This window comes from Tasmannia lanceolata, unplaced genomic scaffold (assembly GCF_043159265.1).
Source record: "Tasmannia lanceolata isolate RefF3 unplaced genomic scaffold, GAP_Taslan_0.1 ptg001308l, whole genome shotgun sequence".
Classification (NCBI taxonomy): domain Eukaryota; kingdom Viridiplantae; phylum Streptophyta; class Magnoliopsida; order Canellales; family Winteraceae; genus Tasmannia; species Tasmannia lanceolata.
Genome location: NW_027519968.1, coordinates 10,001 through 17,500, shown reverse-complemented (window position 1 = coordinate 17,500; position 7,500 = coordinate 10,001).

Here is a 7,500-nt window from a genome sequence, read left to right as displayed (position 1 = left end):
CGCATTCCAGCGCCCCGCAGCATGCCACCCTCCTATAGGGTTTGCGCAACCAACCCGCCTAACCACCAGTGGCAACCAAAGGTGCTGTTAGCGACGACTTCTGAAGACGCAACGAGACGCGACGGGTTTGCGCCCAGACGCGACGAGGCGATGCGGGATCTGCGCCCAACCGTGCCTACACCCGCCGACTTGATGCGGGAGCTGCTGGCCCAAGCATGCCTAGCGTGCAAGGCCTGCGTGCAAGGCTAGTGTGCAAGGCTCGTGGGCAAGGCTAGTGCGCAAGGCTAGTGCCCAAGGTCTGTGTGCAAGGCTAGTGCCCAAGGCTAGTGAGCATGGCCTGTGTGCAAGGCTAGTGTGCAAGGCTTGTATGCAAGGCTAGTGTGCAAGGCTGGTGTGCAAGGCTTGTGGGCAAGGCTGGTGCGCAAGGCTAGTTCCCAAGGGTTGTGTGCAAGGCTAGTGCCCAAGGCAAGTGCGCAAGGCTCGTGCCCAAAGCTAGTGCGCAAGGCTTGTGTGCAAGGCTACTGCGATGGGCCAGTGCCCAAGGCTTGTGAGCAAGGCTTGTATGCATGGCTTGTGTGCAAGGCTAGCGTCCAAGGCTTGTGCGCATGGCTTGTGCGCAAGGCTTGTGTCCAAGGCTTTTGTGCAAGGCTCGTGCGCAAGGCTAGTGTGCAAGGCTTGTGCGCATTGGCAGGTAGCCCACCAGCATGCACGATCCAAATGCCACTCACGCGACAACACGGTGCCAAGCCGGGCATGGTGTGCACTCAAAACCAATCAACGGACAGAGGTCATGCGTCATGGGGGGGATCTAGCAAGGCCATGGGGAAGGTCATGGAGGACCTTGGAAGCAAGCGCAAGACGAGAGCGAATCGAACAAGGGGCCAGGACGGGGCCTTGTGCCCATGGTCTTCGCAAGACAGCGTCCAAGGCACCCGAAAGCCCAAGGGAACCCAAACCCGGCCGACACTTGCAATCGCACATGCTCTCTGCAACACACCATCAATGCCGCCCAACGGGGCCAGCACGAGCAGTCCTCCGCGGTCCCCTGGCCCTGCGCACGTTTGTCTTCGAAACCGAGCATCAATGCCACAGAAAGTGCCGGGGCGCCAGCTGGAGCCATCATCCGCGTTGCCATGGCTCGCTTGGCCTTGGCTTGCCAGGCCCCGACACGAGCAATCGCGCATTTTCTTTGCAACCGACCATCAATGCCGCCCAACGGGGCCAGCACGAGCAGTCATCCGCGGTCCCCTGGCCCTGCGCACGTTTGTCTTTGAAACCGAGCATCAATGCCACAGAAAGTGCCGGGGCGCCAGCTGGAGCCATCATCCGACGTGCCATGGCTCTGGTCCCATGGTCTTCGCAACCGAGCATTCGTGACACCCGCGGGGCCAGGACACCAACCCTTCCGACACGAGCATTCGCGCATGTTCTTTGGCCACACAACGGCGCCAGCACGAGCAAAATCATCCGCGGTGCGGTGGCCTTGCACGGCCTTTTGTCTTTGGAACCAACCATCAGTGCCACGGGAAGTGCCGGAGTCCCGGCATCCGCGGTGCCAAGTCATTGCGCCCTTGGTCTCTGCAGCGGGGCATGCCGGGCACTCCCAACCATTGCAAGCAAGCAAGCAAGCAAGAAAGAAAGTAAGTAAGTAAGTAAGTATTACATATAGGGGCGGGACATGCGGGGAGATCTGCGAAACGTGCATTACGGGGCACACGCGTACCTACCGGGGCATACCGACCCCTATTGGGGCACACGTGTGCATATCGGGGCATACCGGGCCTATCGGGGCACACGCGTACATACCGGGGCATACCGAGCCCTACTGGGGCACACGTGCGCATATCGGGGCGTACCAAGCCTATCGGGGCATACGCATGTATCCCAAGGCATACCGAGTCTATCCGGGCATACGCGTTCATACAGGGGCGTAACGGGCCTATCGGGGCATACTTGGGCATATCCGGGCAAAAAATGCCCAAAACTTGCGCAACCTTGGCAACCGTGGTCCATTCCTCTCTATATGCCTAGCCTTGCCAACCGTGGTCCATTCCTCACTATATGCCATGGCCTTGTGCCCATGGTCTTCCCAAGACAGCATCCAAGGCGCCTGAAAGGCCAAGGGAGCCCAACCCAGCAATGCCCAGCCAAGGCCAGGCATTCCAGTGCCTACCCGGGCAAAAACGCCCAAAGCATGCCCCATTCGTTAGCCTATCCAGGCAAAAACGCCCAAAACCAGCCCATTCCAGTGCCTATCCGGGGAAAACGCCCAAAGCATGCCCATTCCTTAGCCTATCCAGGCAAAGACGCCCAAAACCAGCACATTCCAGTGCCTATCCGGGCAAAAACGCCCTAAGCCTGCGCATTCCAGCGCCCCGCAGCATGCCACCCTCCTATAGGGTTTGCGCAACCAACCCGCCTAACCACCAGTGGCAACCAAAGGTGCTGTTAGCGACGACTTCTGAAGACGCAACGAGACGCGACGGGTTTGCGCCCAGACGCGACGAGGCGATGCGGGATCTGCGCCCAACCGTGCCTACACCCGCCGACTTGATGCGGGAGCTGCTGGCCCAAGCATGCCTAGCGTGCAAGGCCTGCGTGCAAGGCTAGTGTGCAAGGCTCGTGGGCAAGGCTAGTGCGCAAGGCTAGTGCCCAAGGTCTGTGTGCAAGGCTAGTGCCCAAGGCTAGTGAGCATGGCCTGTGTGCAAGGCTAGTGTGCAAGGCTTGTATGCAAGGCTAGTGTGCAAGGCTGGTGTGCAAGGCTTGTGGGCAAGGCTGGTGCGCAAGGCTAGTTCCCAAGGGTTGTGTGCAAGGCTAGTGCCCAAGGCAAGTGCGCAAGGCTCGTGCCCAAAGCTAGTGCGCAAGGCTTGTGTGCAAGGCTACTGCGATGGGCCAGTGCCCAAGGCTTGTGAGCAAGGCTTGTATGCATGGCTTGTGTGCAAGGCTAGCGTCCAAGGCTTGTGCGCATGGCTTGTGCGCAAGGCTTGTGTCCAAGGCTTTTGTGCAAGGCTCGTGCGCAAGGCTAGTGTGCAAGGCTTGTGCGCATTGGCAGGTAGCCCACCAGCATGCACGATCCAAATGCCACTCACGCGACAACACGGTGCCAAGCCGGGCATGGTGTGCACTCAAAACCAATCAACGGACAGAGGTCATGCGTCATGGGGGGGATCTAGCAAGGCCATGGGGAAGGTCATGGAGGACCTTGGAAGCAAGCGCAAGACGAGAGCGAATCGAACAAGGGGCCAGGACGGGGCCTTGTGCCCATGGTCTTCGCAAGACAGCGTCCAAGGCACCCGAAAGCCCAAGGGAACCCAAACCCGGCCGACACTTGCAATCGCACATGCTCTCTGCAACACACCATCAATGCCGCCCAACGGGGCCAGCACGAGCAGTCCTCCGCGGTCCCCTGGCCCTGCGCACGTTTGTCTTCGAAACCGAGCATCAATGCCACAGAAAGTGCCGGGGCGCCAGCTGGAGCCATCATCCGCGTTGCCATGGCTCGCTTGGCCTTGGCTTGCCAGGCCCCGACACGAGCAATCGCGCATTTTCTTTGCAACCGACCATCAATGCCGCCCAACGGGGCCAGCACGAGCAGTCATCCGCGGTCCCCTGGCCCTGCGCACGTTTGTCTTTGAAACCGAGCATCAATGCCACAGAAAGTGCCGGGGCGCCAGCTGGAGCCATCATCCGACGTGCCATGGCTCTGGTCCCATGGTCTTCGCAACCGAGCATTCGTGACACCCGCGGGGCCAGGACACCAACCCTTCCGACACGAGCATTCGCGCATGTTCTTTGGCCACACAACGGCGCCAGCACGAGCAAAATCATCCGCGGTGCGGTGGCCTTGCACGGCCTTTTGTCTTTGGAACCAACCATCAGTGCCACGGGAAGTGCCGGAGTCCCGGCATCCGCGGTGCCAAGTCATTGCGCCCTTGGTCTCTGCAGCGGGGCATGCCGGGCACTCCCAACCATTGCAAGCAAGCAAGCAAGCAAGAAAGAAAGTAAGTAAGTAAGTAAGTATTACATATAGGGGCGGGACATGCGGGGAGATCTGCGAAACGTGCATTACGGGGCACACGCGTACCTACCGGGGCATACCGACCCCTATTGGGGCACACGTGTGCATATCGGGGCATACCGGGCCTATCGGGGCACACGCGTACATACCGGGGCATACCGAGCCCTACTGGGGCACACGTGCGCATATCGGGGCGTACCAAGCCTATCGGGGCATACGCATGTATCCCAAGGCATACCGAGTCTATCCGGGCATACGCGTTCATACCGGGGCGTAACGGGCCTATCGGGGCATACTTGGGCATATCCGGGCAAAAAATGCCCAAAACTTGCGCAACCTTGGCAACCGTGGTCCATTCCTCTCTATATGCCTAGCCTTGCCAACCGTGGTCCATTCCTCACTATATGCCATGGCCTTGTGCCCATGGTCTTCCCAAGACAGCGTCCAAGGCCCCCGGAAGGCCAAGGGAGCCCAACCCAGCAATGCCCTGCTATGGCAAGCCAAGGCCAAGCATTCCGGTGCCTATCCGGGCAAAAATGCAATTCCTCTCTATATGCCTAGCCTTGGCAACCGTGGTCCATTCCCCACCATATGCCATGGCCTTGTGCCCATGGTCTTCCCAAGACAGTGTCCAAGGCGCCCGGAAGGCCAAGGGAGCCCAACCCAGCAATGCCCTGCTTTGGCAAGCCAAGGCCAAGCATTCCGGTGCCTAACCTTGGCAACCGTGGTCCTTTCCTCACCATATGCCATGGCCTTGTGCCCATGGTCTTCGCAAGACATCGTCCAAGGCGCCCAAAAGGCCAAGGGAGCCCAACCCAGCAATGCCTTGCTAGGACAAGCCAAGGCCAAGCATTCCGGTGCCTATCCGGGCAAAAACGCCCAAAGCATGCCCATTCCTTAGCCTATCCAGGCAAAAACGCCCAAAATCTGCACATTCTAGTGCCTATCCGGGCAAAAACGCCCACCAGCATGCCACCCTCCTATAGGGTTTGCGCAACCAACCAGCCTAACCACCAGTGGCAACCAAAGGTGCTGTTAGCGACGACTTCTGAAGACGCAACGAGACGCGACGTGTTTGCGCCCAGACGCGACGAGACGATGCGGGATCTGCGCCCAAGAATGCCTAGACCCGTCGACTTGATGCGGGATCAGCTCGCCCAAGCATGCCTAGTGTGCAAGGCCTGTGTGCAAGGCTAGTGTCCAAGGCTAGTGTGCAAGGCTCATGTGGAACGCTAGTGCGCAAGGCTAGTGCCCAAGGCTTGTGTGCCAGGCCCGTGTGCAAGGCTAGTGTCCAGGGCTTGTGTGCATTGCTTGAGTGCAAGGCTTGTGTGCATTGCTCGAGTGCATGGCTTGTGTGCAAGGGTTGTGCGCAAGGCTAGTGTGCGGGGCTTGTGCGCATGGCTAATGTGCACGGCTTGTGTGCATGGCTACCGTGCAAGGCTAGTTTGCATGGCTAGGGTGCAAGGCTCGCATGCGAGGCTAGTGTGCAAGGCTGCGTGCAAGGGAAGCGTGCAGGGCGAGTGTGCGAGGCCACTGTGCACGGCGCCAGCACTAGCGAGCCATCATCCGCGTTGCCATGGCTCGCTTGGCCTTGGCTTGCCAGGCCCCGACACGAGCAATCGCGCATTTTCTTTGCAACCGACCATCAATGCCGCCCAACGGGGCCAGCACGAGCAGTCATCCGCGGTCCCCTGGCCCTGCGCACGTTTGTCTTTGAAACCGAGCATCAATGCCACAGAAAGTGCCGGGGCGCCAGCTGGAGCCATCATCCGACGTGCCATGGCTCGCTTGGCCTTGGCTTGCCGGGCCCCGACACGAGCAATCGCGCATTTTCTTTGCAACCGACCATCAATGCCGCCCAACGGGGCCAGCACGAGCAGTCATCCGCGGTCCCCTGGCCCTGCGCACGTTTGTCTTTGAAACCGAGCATCAATGCCACAGAAAGTGCCGGGGCGCCAGCTGGAGCCATCATCCGACGTGCCATGGCTCTGGTCCCATGGTCTTCGCAACCGAGCATTCGTGACACCCGCGGGGCCAGGACACCAACCCTTCCGACACGAGCATTCGCGCATGTTCTTTGGCCACACAACGGCGCCAGCACGAGCAAAATCATCCGCGGTGCGGTGGCCTTGCACGGCCTTTTGTCTTTGGAACCAACCATCAGTGCCACGGGAAGTGCCGGAGTCCCGGCATCCGCGGTGCCAAGTCATTGCGCCCTTGGTCTCTGCAGCGGGGCATGCCGGGCACTCCCAACCATTGCAAGCAAGCAAGCAAGCAAGAAAGAAAGTAAGTAAGTAAGTAAGTATTACATATAGGGGCGGGACATGCGGGGAGATCTGCGAAACGTGCATTACGGGGCACACGCGTACCTACCGGGGCATACCGACCCCTATTGGGGCACACGTGTGCATATCGGGGCATACCGGGCCTATCGGGGCACACGCGTACATACCGGGGCATACCGAGCCCTACTGGGGCACACGTGCGCATATCGGGGCGTACCAAGCCTATCGGGGCATACGCATGTATCCCAAGGCATACCGAGTCTATCCGGGCATACGCGTTCATACCGGGGCGTAACGGGCCTATCGGGGCATACTTGGGCATATCCGGGCAAAAAATGCCCAAAACTTGCGCAACCTTGGCAACCGTGGTCCATTCCTCTCTATATGCCTAGCCTTGCCAACCGTGGTCCATTCCTCACTATATGCCATGGCCTTGTGCCCATGGTCTTCCCAAGACAGCGTCCAAGGCCCCCGGAAGGCCAAGGGAGCCCAACCCAGCAATGCCCTGCTATGGCAAGCCAAGGCCAAGCATTCCGGTGCCTATCCGGGCAAAAATGCAATTCCTCTCTATATGCCTAGCCTTGGCAACCGTGGTCCATTCCCCACCATATGCCATGGCCTTGTGCCCATGGTCTTCCCAAGACAGTGTCCAAGGCGCCCGGAAGGCCAAGGGAGCCCAACCCAGCAATGCCCTGCTTTGGCAAGCCAAGGCCAAGCATTCCGGTGCCTAACCTTGGCAACCGTGGTCCTTTCCTCACCATATGCCATGGCCTTGTGCCCATGGTCTTCGCAAGACATCGTCCAAGGCGCCCAAAAGGCCAAGGGAGCCCAACCCAGCAATGCCTTGCTAGGACAAGCCAAGGCCAAGCATTCCGGTGCCTATCCGGGCAAAAACGCCCAAAGCATGCCCATTCCTTAGCCTATCCAGGCAAAAACGCCCAAAATCTGCACATTCTAGTGCCTATCCGGGCAAAAACGCCCACCAGCATGCCACCCTCCTATAGGGTTTGCGCAACCAACCAGCCTAACCACCAGTGGCAACCAAAGGTGCTGTTAGCGACGACTTCTGAAGACGCAACGAGACGCGACGTGTTTGCGCCCAGACGCGACGAGACGATGCGGGATCTGCGCCCAAGAATGCCTAGACCCGTCGACTTGATGCGGGATCAGCTCGCCCAAGCATGCCTAGTGTGCAAG